At 36.0% G+C, this 13,760-nt stretch overlaps 1 protein-coding gene across 2 annotated transcripts in view; it reads left to right on the top strand.

Annotated features, from left to right (window-relative positions):
* The window catches only part of PTPN9 (protein tyrosine phosphatase non-receptor type 9), a 2,029,980-nt gene that overhangs the window by 269,223 nt on the left and 1,746,997 nt on the right, over positions 1–13,760 (top strand). The window lies entirely within an intron of this gene.

Below are 13,760 nucleotides of genomic sequence, written 5' to 3' on the forward strand. Positions count from 1 at the left end.
TTTATCTGACTGTAATAAGCAGATCACTTACATAAATCGGCTTATTACATTTAAGCACCTTTTTTTTTCTGTTCACTTGAACAGCTGAGGGAGTTGGGGGCGCTTGTTCATAGTATCCGGCTCATGGCACTGGTTAAACCAGCTACGATCTGCACTTATTTTTACCGTAGCATTTGACAATTGCTCCTCCTGTTGTTCTGTGAGATTCCCCTTGCTCTGAAGTACTTTAATCTTTGACAACCCCTCTAAATAATTTTAATTACTATTATTTCTTCCCCATATCTTTTTCTCTGATTTCAGATCGTATATTTTTAAACTTCAGGTGCAGTGGTAGCATTGTTGCCTCACAGCAAACGGTTCTCCCGTTCGATTCTCGGATTGGGTTGTGAGTGCCTTCTGTGTGGAGTCTGCATGTCCTCCCCGCGGTCGAGTGGGCGTTCGAAAGACATGCGTTGAATGGGCATGCCTTCGTTGTAGGTTGGACGTGGGGCTGGCAACTCGACACCATAAAATCCAACTGCCAATCATTAGCGGACCGGAGTTCCGCTGTAGCGACCCCTAACCGGGAAAAGCCGAAAGACAAACAACAACAACATCCTGATCGTTGGCTTCTCCCTTCTGAAAACATTTGTATAACTCTCAGATCATGTCTACTGCCTATTCCTTAAATTCCTTTCTTTTTTTAACAAATAAGTAGGAAAGTATCATTGTCTCAACTTTACTTCATTACCATACATCTTTGTTAGTCTTTATTGGTGCTTGATCTGAAATATTTATTGGCTATGTTTCAAAGTTTTCACGTAAATAGACATGCTTCTCTGAAATATAATTTCTATCCCAGATATTTTATCTTGGGAATTGTATGTAAATTACATCTAAGAGTTCTGTCATTTAATTTACATCTACCATTCTAAATATTCTCAAATATTTATTCAGAAGTACGCTATCTTCTGTTATATTTTCCCTATTAGGTCCTGATACAGCCTCACTATTGTAAATCAGATTCTGTTTTTTACCGATAAGTAATAATCCCTACTGAAAGCTAATTATTTCTCCTAAAATTCACTTAAGCTCCATAACAGTAATTCTAAGTGGAATATAAATACATGACATTGTAATCCTCCTTCCCTGCCAGTAACTCTTTATTACCATTAATGTTTTTCTCCTCTTCTATCACTATTGAGTCCCTTTCACAGTCAGTATTATTGCCCCCTTTTCCTTTGTTACTGATACTGTGTAGGATATCCATTCTGAAATCCTTTTTTTTTTTTTTTTTTGTCAAAGTCATGTACTCATTTCTGTCCAAATGTGTTTCCTGTAATGTTGCTATTTATACTCTACATTGCAGGTTGGCGAGCATGTGTGGGCTCGAGCCAGGCTCAAGCTTAGTAAGCTCGACTCTGTCATGTGGTCTAACAAGGTGAAGAGCTTGGAGCTGAGCTGAGATGTCTGTTTTTCTGTGTGCATGTGTGTGTTTTCAGACCAAACCTAACAGAGCGCTTTGACAGCTTGCAGTTCTGGTCTGTAACAGCAGTAGATAGCAGTTGGATGAAAGACATTACCAGTGAGTTGGCTTTTCTTTTTTTAACTGAACTTCAGACAGAATCTGCAGGCTCTGAATGCTCGCTGTTAGGTCCGTTCTACAAATGACACATACCGATCGGATAAGGAACCAGTGAGGGTAGTATATAGTGCAAGCTGAAAGTCAATTTAAACTGCCTGTCTCTTGGTGGAAATTCCTGCTTTTTCCATTGTTTTTTGGGGGGGAGGATAGAGCTGGACATTTGGTTGGGGATAATTGCAGTTTGAGCTGGACATCTGGAGTTCCTGTCTGCTGGCAGGAAGATTCTGTTAGCTATGGAGTAGCCTGATGACCTTTACCTTAGCTTCATTATGTGTGTAGTAGACCCAGGGTATGAGTGTGTTAGAGAGTAGCTCATGGAGTTGTGGTAGACTGACTTAGCAGTTTTGCATTCTGGGACATAGCAGTTAAGTAGCATTTATTTAAAAAGCCCCCAGGTGGCAAAGCTGCAGGCTGAGCTGCTCTTTTAATTTAGAAGCAAATGAGTGTCAAGTCTGTAGTCTGGCAGAAATGGAAGCCTTCAGTTTACTTTAGAGAGGTGGATAAGCTAAAGGCCAAACTGTTGTTGTTTTATTATTATCGTTATTTTAAGGAAAAATGAGAATACATCTGAAGTCAGTATTTTTTGGAAATAGAACATTGAACAGACTTATAGTAGAGTTATTAGTTATAGTACAAACTGAATATTTATGAGACTATTTAAGCAAGTTAAGAATATGTGAAAAGAAATCCAGCTGAAGAGTCATTATTAGCTACAACATTGTTCTTCTTTCTGATTCTCCATGTCACTGAGATGTTTTCAAGATTGTTTTAAATTGGAAATAATTTTCAAATGTTTTGGTTAACAGTTTGGATTCAGACATACAGTTGATATAGTTCCACTGTAATTGGGAATCACAATTTAACAGACAAGTTGATATAAATAAAAGAAATGCAAGCAAAAGTGCTGCTTGAGTACTGTGGAGACATGGTGTCCTAACTATGACCCAGATTCATTTAGTAGCCGTACATGGAGCTGCTTACTGCTTGGTGTGATGGATTTGAAGTGTTCTTAAGACACTCAGTCTTGCTGGCTGGATTCTGCTAAAATTCAAAGTCTGGTTATATTTGCATTCACAGTCTGTTGCATAAAGAAACTTGCAGAATATACACTGATGAGAGAATATACTTGCACTTGTCTTTAAGAGCAGTAACCAATAACTTTTATAATAAATCAAACTGGACAAACGTTGCAGCTTAAAAGTACTGTTCCAACTTTACTTCTCATATAGTACAGATGATGTGAGAGATATAACATTTAACTTAGGACACATGAGTCCCTACCATACCTCTAACATAACTGGATTTATACAGCTCTTTATATACAGTTTTAGTCCTCTTGGTATTCTATTTTGGAGAATTGCTTATCCTGTAGAAACAATACTAAGCTTCCCTGTTTAACAATGTCTTGTAAGAGACCAGCTTTTCTGACAGTGTGAATATCCTGTAACAGTGTCCTGTTGTTCATGCAAAAAAACATATTTTTGAGGAAACAAGTTGTTCTGTATTCTATTTGGATCTGTGTATAAAAACATTTGTTCTTGTGCCAATGCTGATAAGCATATCCTGTTTTCCATGCAGAAAAACATATTTTTGAGAAAACACATTGTCACAGTGTCATAAACATATCCTGTTGTTTTAGGAAACATATTGTGTCCATCCTGTTATTTTAGGAAACATATTGTGTCCATTTTTTATATGCAGAAAAACATGTCAGTGTTCTTTAAAAGCAGATTTTGCATTTTTGCTCTTGTATACATCCTGTTTTTAAGTCTGTAAGGGAAAAATGTCCATTCTTTAAAAGCAGATTTTGTATTTTTGCTCTTGCATACATCCTGTTTTTAAGTCTGTAAGGGAAAAATGTCCATTCAGCAGATTCCTTTTCCAAGCCATGGTCATTTAGTATGACTGCTGATCACATATTACTAAACTCTGTTTCTGCATTTAAGCAAGCCTTTTCTTTCAGCATATTTACAACATAATTAATTTCAGACTAATATTCATAAAATCTAACAATTCTCTCTGTTTTTAAACATACTCAAAACATTTTATATAGAAAACACAAGAAACAAACCTTTAGTTTGATACAACAAATCAAAATGCAATTTTACATAGTTAATACAATGATATTAAAGTATTACTACCAAAACTGAATGTATTTAACAACTTTTTCTTTTCCAGACCATTCTGTGAAAATATTTTATCAGTTATGAGCTGTGTCTGCTTTAGTTTAACTTGATCAATTTATTCTTTTGCAATCATAGAATTTCATTTATGACTTAGAACTGTTTCATTAACTCTTTGCAACTGTTGAATTAACTATAAGAGATTAGAACCATGTGCTTCTGCAAGCATTTATACACTTCTGGAAATATACAGTTTCAATGTCATTTTAACCATAACATTGTGATCATGTCTTCGAACTGTTCATTAACATATTGGTAAAATACTGAACTGGGCTTAGATAATAAATATTTGAAAGCAATTATTTTACTGGGGTAAAACCAGTGATATTACAACTTGACAAATTACTTTTGAACTTATTACAATGTATCCTGTACAGTATGTATTTACACAGACTGTTTGCTATTTATGCATTTCAATCTAGTAGGTACTCTGGACCCATTGTTTTCTTTAAATATGTTTTTTTTCACACATATTCATTACTAGACATTAATTTCATTTGTACTGAATTTTTCTGCATTTGTACATACAAAGACTATCATTTGTACTGAAATTTTCTACATTTGTACATACAAAGACTATAAAGTACATTTAGTCTAATCTTACAAATTTAATAACATTAATATTAAGCAAAATCTTGGAAAATGTTTATGTCTCTTTAGAAATATCTAGTGGAATTGATACCAAATTCATATGTCCTGTTATTTTAAACTACATACTCAGCAATTAGAAACATTGATGCTTTTTTATACCAACATTGTTTTGCCAAAAACATATTGAAATAGTGACCAATCTTGTTCAATTTTTTTTACATATCTTTACTCTCTTTTGTATAGCTGTAATCAATTTTAAGCCATCTCTTGTTTTTTAAACCATCTCTTGTATAGCTTTACAATTTAACAGGTTGTAAATACAATTTAATTCTAAACAATACAATAATAACCATTATGATAGCTATTAACAACTTGTAAAATATCTTATCCTGTCAGGTTTAATCCAGTTTTCCAGTATTTCTAATACAGTAATACCTGTTTTTCCCCCATAAAAGAGTATTGTCAAGAAGGAATTAGATATTTTTTCCTCTAGCTTTATTTTAGACCCTTGTTGTTTATTTTTTTCTGTAGCTTTATTTCAGACCCTTGTTGTTTATTTTTTTCTGTAGCTTTATTTCAGACCCTTGTTGTTTATTTTTTCTGTAGCTTTATTTCAGACCCTTGTTGTTTATTTTTTCTGTAGCTTTATTTCAGACCCTTGTTGTTTATTTTTTCTGTAGCTTTATTTCAGACCCTTGTTGTTTATTTTTTCTGTAGCTTTATTTCAGACCCTTGTTGTTTATTTTTTCTGCAGCTTTATTTCATACCCTTGTTCAGTACTGCTTATACAGTCAGTGTAAAACTGAGAAAGTGCCCCTCCCTCTTATACAGTCAGTGTAAAACTGAGAAAGTACCCCTCCCCCTGTAGTACTGCAGCACTGTTTACCTGCCCTGTGCTGTGAGAATAGAATGTATGTCAGCCCAACACTTTGGTTATACATTTATTTTATTAGGTTACTAAATAAAGCTTTCACTGTATATTACCTCTAGTAGGTATTTACACCCTCCTGCACAATTAATTTGAACTGTATATATACTATAGCCCATTTGCTGGCTGTACTTGATGCAACTGACTTTTTTTTTGTCCTTTTAACATTTACTTGCAAACAGATTATAAGTGACATATATGCACAATTGTGGCATTTTATGACAGTTACTAAATAGTGTTGCTTGTAAACATTTTAACAAGTATGTTTTAATAACAATGATGCTTTAGAAAAACTCAAGCTACTTATCTGGCAATCAGTCTTGTTTATCTTATCTTTTCAACATTTCCTGTAACTATTCATTCAGTCTAGGAAGGTCTGAACTCACATTTCATACTCTGTAAACTATAGTTAATTCTTTTGGCATTTTTCCTTTAATGTGATTGTGATTTGCATAACTATGCATTTATACTACATTACAATTAGCTTACATGGATTTCAGTATTTTTTTTTATTTATTTAACTATTTAACTGTCCTGCCATTAATTTTACAAAAACTGTTTGAATAATACCATCTGTGATTTTCTTTTTAAAATTCAGAACTTTAACTGTTTGGTGTTACTATACAATTATAAAAAATTGTAAAAAACAAAATAGATATTAGTTTAACCAACACATTTATATTTATATTATTTATATTTGCTGTTGTCTGCCTGTTATTCATGTGTATTGTAACAGATGTACTCTAGATGAAAAGAACACACATGCATGGCTGTCTTGTATATTTATATCTTTATACAAGCATGTCAGTCTTGTGACTTTAAATCTTTACTCCTATTAACTATTTTCATTTAATTTTTATGCACTAGAACAGTTTTGTTTACCTTTTGACTGTGCTAAGAATGGCAGTCATATGCTTTACTTACCGTAGTACTGATAGATGTCTTGTTTTAACTGAATGAAAGTAAAACATTTAAAACATGATTTGTCTCTATCATCCTACCATGTATGTTTAACCATTTTCAAAACATAAACATATTATAAAATATATTTCTTTTACACAGATTAACTGTGTATGCAGGAAGTTCCCAGTCTCTGTCAGTTCAGCTAATTTATTTCCTTTATCCTGCAACTGCTGTTGAATTTTTTGTAATGTTGCATGGTCTTTCTGACATTCTTTAGTAAGCTGTTCTGCTGAATTTGAAACTCCTATGCACTTTTGAAAAGATGTATGTATAACTTGTCTAAGCTTCCTGAACTCATTGTGTCTGTCTTTTAGAAGTTTACTACATTCCTTTGTAACAAAATGTACCAGAGTTTCTATCAGTAACTGATTTGACTCACATGTGGTGACAGGACATAACTGTTCAACATCAGAATGTAATGGAAACACTTTACCCTTAGTTAATTGTTTATCATGAACAGATCTGTCTTTACAGTCTATTTTTTTAGCAATATGATGCAATATTATTTTATGGCATAATACACAAAATGCAATTTTTGTTGAAGCACACACTAAACATTTGTCATTTTTCACATGGTTTGCTTGAGATACCAGTCAAATATTGTAATACATTTGCATAATGCCTTACTAACAACCTGCCCTAATAAGGTTTTACATTTACTAATGTGCTGTGTATACCAACATAGCAATTTACTAAAGTTTGGTTTACTCCTGCATGAATTATAAATAATATCCGTACTATCTAATAAAAAACTTTGTAAGAATATACAAAGTGTTAACATCATCCACACTAAATATGTGACACAGAAAAAAGTCTTACCAGTTAGCAAGAAAACAGGTGATCAAGCTGTTATTGCAGATGGCTAGAAATTTTTCAGAGTCACTTGAGAAGCTGGTGAAGCACAACAGGCAGCGGACTACTGTGCTAGTGGACATTCACCTTTTCTTGAAGAATTTATGGCACTGCGAATTTCTTGAACTAGTCTCACTCCGGATTGTAGACGTCTAAAAAACTTTACTACTGCAAGCTGCATAAACTGGAATACTTCTGTTTAGGATTTACACATACGTACAAATGTTAGTTACTGCAATTTGACTGAAGTGACCCTCTGCAGGGCTTACCATCACTCCTCCTGTGTTTGAATGCAGATTGTAGGTTCAAATGCAGGCTAGCTTGCCATTGAAAAAATTACATGGAGCTGCTTACTGCTTGGTGTGATAGATTTGAAGTGTTCTTAAGACACTCAGTCTTGCTGGCTGGATTCTGCTAAAATTCAAAGTCTGGTTATATTTGCATTCACAGTCTGTTGCATACAGAAACTTGCAGAATATATACTGATGAGAGAATATACTTTGCAGCACTTGTCTTTAAGAGCAGTAACCAATAACTTTTATAATAAATCAAACTGGACAAACATTGCAGCTTAAAAGTACTGTTCCAACTTTACTTCTCATATAGTACAGATGATGTGAGAGATATAACATTTACCTTAGGACACATGAGTCCCTACCATACCTCTAACATAACTGGATTTATACAGCTCTTTATATACAGTTTTAGTCCTCTTGGTATTCTATTTTGGAGAATTGCTTATCCTGTAGAAACAATACTAAGCTTCCTTGTTTAACAATGTCTTGTAAGAGACCAGCTTTTCTGACAGTGTGAATATCCTGTAACAGTGTCCTGTTGTTCATGCAAAAAAACATATTTTTGAGGAAACACATTGTTCTGTATTCTATTTGGATCTGTGTATAAAAACATCTGTTCTTGTGCCAATGCTGATAAGCATATCCTGTTTTCCATGCAGAAAAACATATTTTTGAGAAAACACATTGTCACAGTGTCATAAACATATCCTGTTGTTTTAGAAAACATATTGTGTCCATCCTGTTATTTTAGGAAACATATTGTGTCCATTTTTTATATGCAGAAAAACATGTCAGTGTTCTTTAAAAGCAGATTTTGCATTTTTGCTCTTGCATACATCCTGTTTTTAAGTCTGTAATGGAAAAATGTCCATTCTTTAAAAGCAGATTTTGTATTTTTGCTCTTGCATACATCCTGTTTTTAAGTCTGTAAGGGAAAAATGTCCATTCAGCAGATTCCTTTTCCAAGCCATGGTCATTTAGTATGACTGCTGATCACATATTATTAAACTCTTGTTTCTGCATTTAAGCAAGCCTTTTCTTTCAGCATATTTACAACATAATTAATTTCAGACTAATATTCATAAAATCTAACAAGTGTCAAGTCTGTAGTCTGGCAGAAATGGAAGCCTTCAGTTTACTTTAGAGAGGTGGATAAGCTAAAGGCCAAACTGTTGTTGTTTTATTATTATCATTATTTTAAGGAAAAATTAGAATACATCTGAAGTCAGTATTTTTGGAAATAGAACATTGAACAGGCTTATAGTAGAGTTATTAGTTATAGTACAAACTGAATATTTATGAGACTATTTAAGCAAGTTAAGAATATGTGAAAAGAAATCCAGCTGAAGAGTCATTATTAGCTACAACATTGTTCTTCTTTCTGATTCTCCGTGTCACTGAGATGTTTTCAAGATTGTTTTAAATTGGAAATAATTTTCAAATGTTTTGGTTTACAGTTTGGATTCAGACATACAGTTGATATAGTTCCACTGTAATTGGGAATCACAATTTAACAGACAGGTTGATATAAATAAAAGAAATGCAAGCAAAAGTGCTGCTTGAGTACTGTGGAGACATGGTGTCCTAACTATGACCCAGATTCATTTAGTAGCCATGATGTGGCAGGAGCCAGTGTAAGTGCGAAAAGAATGCTAAAACTTTTCCTTGTCACCTTAGCAACCTTAGTATGGCAGTAGCCAGTCAGAAGTTGAGAGCAAGAGAGAGGGCTCTTCTGCTCAAAAAGCAGCCTGATATGAAAGGAGACGGAGAAGAGAAGGAGTGATGGAGGTCTGCCTTATTACCTCACTGGGCTGAAAAATGTAATGGCTTGGAAGGATAACACTCCATCAAGGTATTCGTAGTAGGGAGTAGATACTTGGCAGTAAACTTTTTGGGGTGAGCAACTTATCAGGCTGGTTTCTCTGCAGCAAAGTGTGTGTGTGTGAGAGAGCGCATGTCTACAATTTATGCACCCTGGTGTAGCTCATAATGTGGTACAAGAGCCAAACAAGACCTGTGGCTCGGCTCTGGTTTAGCTATTTTCAAAAAAATCTCAGGCTTGCCCACCTATACCTTACATTTCTTTTTTTGTTTTTTAAACAGGAAAATCTTTATTGAGTTATCACTTATGACATAGGCAGTCAGACATTTATATAAATGAAAGCAAACCATACCATTATATTTTCAGTTGCAAACATTATACATCACATGAAATGTTCTGTACAGTCATTGTCCATCAAATTTTACGTATCTCATTCAATTTCCGCCTTCCCTTAAATATTCTTTCTTGTTCCCACAATTGCTATTTTTCCTATGTAATTTGCCCCTAGCCTTTTCTAATTCTTTTGTCTGTTACTATATTCACTACTCCTAGTGTAGCTGGTTTAGATTTTTTATTTTTATTTTCTAGTAGTTGCTTTTTTAGCAACCACTAGAATTCAGTTCAGTAAGGTCTTAGTATGTCTAGATCATTTCACTTCTTTATCACAGCTCAAAAAGTGGTTTCCTTAGTTATATCAATTTACTTACTCAGTATTTCTGATAGAGTAGTCTGCAGGGAATTTTTAAAGTCTGCCAACTCATTACACTTCGAAAAATATGTTCTCAGTTACCCCCTTTTCCCTATCACACCTCCAACTTTTGCAGTCTGAGGAAAAATTCTTCGGAGTCTGCTTTTGGTATAAAATACCTATGCAAACACTTCCAAACAAAGATTCTAAGTCTTCTAGACATTGTTACATATTTGGGAGCCACATGTATATCACCCCATTGTTTCTTTGTGACTTGCTTATGTAATCTCTCTTCCCAATCCTTTCTTACCTCCTCTGATTGATTCCTGTAGTTATCATGCAGTATTTTATATACCCTAATAATTAGCCTTTTTTAACAGTACCTTCTGTTTTAAATTCTACAAAAAAAGTCTACCAGTGATGGCTTTTCACTTAGAATCTGCAGTCCATACTGCTTTGCCTCTATTGTATTTTTTATTTTTTTCACTTAGGATCCCCCTATTCTATTCTGTTTGCCTATACTCTGCCTTCCCTATCAAGGAATTAATATCAGTCTGTAGCCTGCAGTCCATATGTGTTCTTGGCCTCTTACCATTCTGTTACCTTTCCCTCTCTGTTTATTTCTCCCAATACTTTGATTCCTTTGCCAGTTTTCTCCAGTAGGTTCCAGCCCCTGCTTGCCTATTGTCTGTATAGGGTTACTACCTGTCCCACTTTGCGAGGGACAGTCCCTCTTTGGGCAGTTGTGTCCTGCAAAAAAATTGAAAAAATGGCAAATATCCTGAGATTTTAGGACAAAATTATTTCCTATATTTTATGTAATAGTTGTATAAAACAGTTATTCTGTATATGAAACACCTAAATGTTATATGAAACAGAATAAGGAATTAAAATGCTACAAGAATAAGCTTTTATTTAGGCAAAAAAGTGACGTTCTGTCCTTTGTACTGGCGATGTGTATGTTTTGCTCTGCAAAATCTGACATTTGTACCATAAATGTCCCACTTTGGGCATTTGAAAAAGTGACAACCCTGTGTCTGTATCCCTAATTTTAGTCATCCCTATTGGCAGAATCTCCTTTCTGCATTCCCGTGTTGGCTTACTTCTTAGAATACTTTCTGCTGCTTTACTAATATAATATTGTATATGGTTATTTTTATTCTCCTTAAGGATCAGCATCCAAAATCTAAGTATCTCCTTATTTGTTCAGCTTCCCCCCCATTCATCATCATCCCTTTCCACTTTGAAGTGTAACTTTCTGCTTGTGCTATGTATAGGAGCCTTGCCTGTGTAGCTGTGACTACCCCTTCAAATCAGGTAATCCCAAACCTCCTTATTCTATTGGAAGAAGCAATTTAACCGACTTGACTTTTGCCCTGTTCCCCTCCCAGATAAAATCCTTCAACTCTTTTAATTGCTATCCAAAACTTTTTCTTTGGTCGATAGAAATATGCCTTACCTGTGTATAAAACTAAAGGGACTAAAATATTTTTGCTGCTTGCATCTTACTGTCCATATCCGTAAAACAGAGGTTCCAGTTTCTCAGTTGTATTATCTTTTTTTAGTCTCTTCCTACATATCCTTAGCTGCCATAACATAAACCTTTTTAATCCATACTCTTAAATGCTTCATTTTATCATGTCCCCATAAATATGGGTATTGCTGAACCAATTCATGTGTGGGTACACAGATTACCGCTACTGCCTTTGTTTTAATCTTCATTAATTTTGTATCCCGAAAAGACTTGAAACTGTCTCAGAATGTTCCTCAACACTGAAATATTGATGTTCTTCGTGTTTCACTGTTGCAGTCATTACAATTGGGTTATCCTGCTGTCAGGCTACCCTCAGTCGGCCAGAATTCCAAAGTCTAGGTCCGGCGTCGGTTGCTGTCGCCTCTTCCCTGACATCAGTGCGCCAGGGGTATAAAAGTTGCACCCGACGCCATTTTCTCCAGTCTTTCTTGCCGTGCGGTGCCCGAAGCAAAAGCAATTCGCAAGTGCCGGTCGGCCGACTCCTGAGTTTTTCAAATTCGAATGTCAGATCCGAAGTCTTCATTAAAGCCAAGTACCCCGTTGGGGAAACTTTTTTCTTGCTCCAGACTGATGTCAGAAAAAGGTAATAATTGTATTTCTTGTGGGAAGCAAATACCTCATAAGGATTTTCATTCTTACTGTATTCCTTGCCTAGGCCCCGACTATAATGTTGCTAGTTGTCGGTTTTGTGCTAGATTTAACCAACGCACTATTAAGCATCGGTATGATTTTGCATTCCATTACTTTGGCAGAAGATTTAATTACATAATGCCGTTGGAACAGCCAACTACCGGAGTTTATAAAAAGCGCAAAGAAAAAGAAAAGGACAGGCATCCGAGATTCAAAACAGACGAGGCTTCTGCTAGGCCTGTCGCTGGTTCTCCGGATCTCAGTGAGACGCTTTCGCAGCCCCTGACACCCGCTACCTCAGAGCCACAGGCCGCTTCCGACTCCCATGTGGAGCCGACAAGGCCGCTGGAAACTCAAGGTATTGGACACTTGGAAACTATTCCCTCAGATGGATCCAGAGCCGCTGAGCAGGCATCGGCTTCTGAGGGTGTTTTCAGGCCTACACAGTTATATGTGAAACCTACTTCAGCTTCAAAGGCAAAGACGAAAGCAGCTCTAAAGACAAAGAAACAAGTACAGCATTCTCCTGGACAGGCCTCCATGATTAAAAAACAGATGCTTAAAATGGCCGAAGACCTAATTACTTTGATCAGGGGTTCCCATCCTCCTCCTGATAAGAGGCCTAGGCAAGAGTTAGTATACGAATCTTCAGACTAGGTTTCCATTTCCTCTGATTCCTCCTCTGAACAGAAATATTCTCTTCCTCCCTATGAGGATTCTGATGCTGAAGAATCTATCCCTTCAGCCTCCCCTCCTGAGGATTATTCTTTTGGGGAGACACTGCATACTATGAGGGAGCATTTCCACTGGGAGAGCCAAGATTACTCAGAATCCAAGAAAAGGCTCAGAGACTTCCTTTTATTGCCTCAGCACAGGCCCCTTGCCATCCCACCTGTTTTAGACATTGTAGATGATGTATTTTCAGAGTCCAGTCTATCTCCAGACTCTTTACCACCAGCTCCTGTTAAGCCAGACAGATACTGCAGGGTTCCTGATTCACATAAATGTCTTTATAAAAACCCTGCTGCTGACCCAGAAACCATCTCTCAGGGTCCCGAAGGGGTCAAGGCTTCTATTGCAAAAATCCCTATCCCCTCTGATAGGGATTCCAGGGCCCTAGACAGATGGGGTAAAAAGATTTATACTTCTGCTACCTTGACTGTAAGAGCCTTAAATTGCCAATTTCATATGCTTAAATATCAGCAATATCTTATGTCATTGCTTAAACAGAAAATGTCAACAAATTCAGAATGTGCAGACAACAAAGAAATGCAGGATTTATTGCATTAAGCTGAACAAGTTGGAAAGCATACTTTGCAATGTGGTTTTGATTCTCTAGAGGCCTCCTGCAGGAGAAAATGGAGGACAAAACTAAATCTATGCAAACAGTCAAGGATTTCTTGCAGGTACAGCCTCCCAGATTTATCAGGAACTGGCCTACAAAGAACTTGTCCTTTCCAGTGTCCGATAGGCCACAAAGAGGCAGATACAGACGCCCCAGAGGCAGATCACAGCCCCAAGGCTCATACAGGCCTAAACAATGGGGTGCTTCTACCTCCAAGAGCGGAGAGGAAAAATCACAGCCATACAGGAAACAGTCTCAATGACTTTCCCCTTCCAGCACCAAGCACTTATCTTTTGGCAGCCCC

This window comes from Protopterus annectens, chromosome 7.part0 (genome assembly GCF_019279795.1).
Source record: "Protopterus annectens isolate FY-2018-M chromosome 7.part0, PAN1.0, whole genome shotgun sequence".
NCBI lineage: Eukaryota > Metazoa > Chordata > Ceratodontiformes > Protopteridae > Protopterus > Protopterus annectens.